Source organism: Rhagoletis pomonella, unplaced genomic scaffold (assembly GCF_013731165.1).
Source record: "Rhagoletis pomonella isolate Grant_MI unplaced genomic scaffold, Rhpom_1.0 Rhpom_scaffold_00005, whole genome shotgun sequence".
Taxonomy (NCBI): Eukaryota; Metazoa; Arthropoda; class Insecta; order Diptera; family Tephritidae; genus Rhagoletis; species Rhagoletis pomonella.
In genome coordinates, this window is record NW_023458559.1 from 80,549,439 (window position 1) to 80,549,860 (window position 422).

The following is a 422-nucleotide window of genomic DNA, read 5'->3' on the forward strand; positions in this document are numbered from 1 at the left end:
TAAATATGTAAGTACATAAGTATGTATGTATGTATAACTAATGAGTAAGAAAGAAATAACTGAATGCAAAGGTTCGCTTGCTTTAATAACACTACTTATAAAATACAATATAGAATTCCTTTAATAAACCATTTTGTTAAAAATTACAGCGAGGAATCGAGGGTTTCCCTTAAACTCTGGAATATAAGATTTCCATGTCGTAGAAGCTATAGGAACCGCTTGTAAATATGCAAGAAAAATTGTCAATGAACCAAAATCAAGTCAGCCAAAATTTAAGGAAAAAATACCTTGCGTTGAATATTAAAAAAACGCAATTACAAAATAACTAATATGTATATTTAAATACATGGAATTATGTTAAATTGCAGTAAACCATACAACAATAGAGTTTCATGAGTGCTCGAAATTGAAGCAGCAGCAGT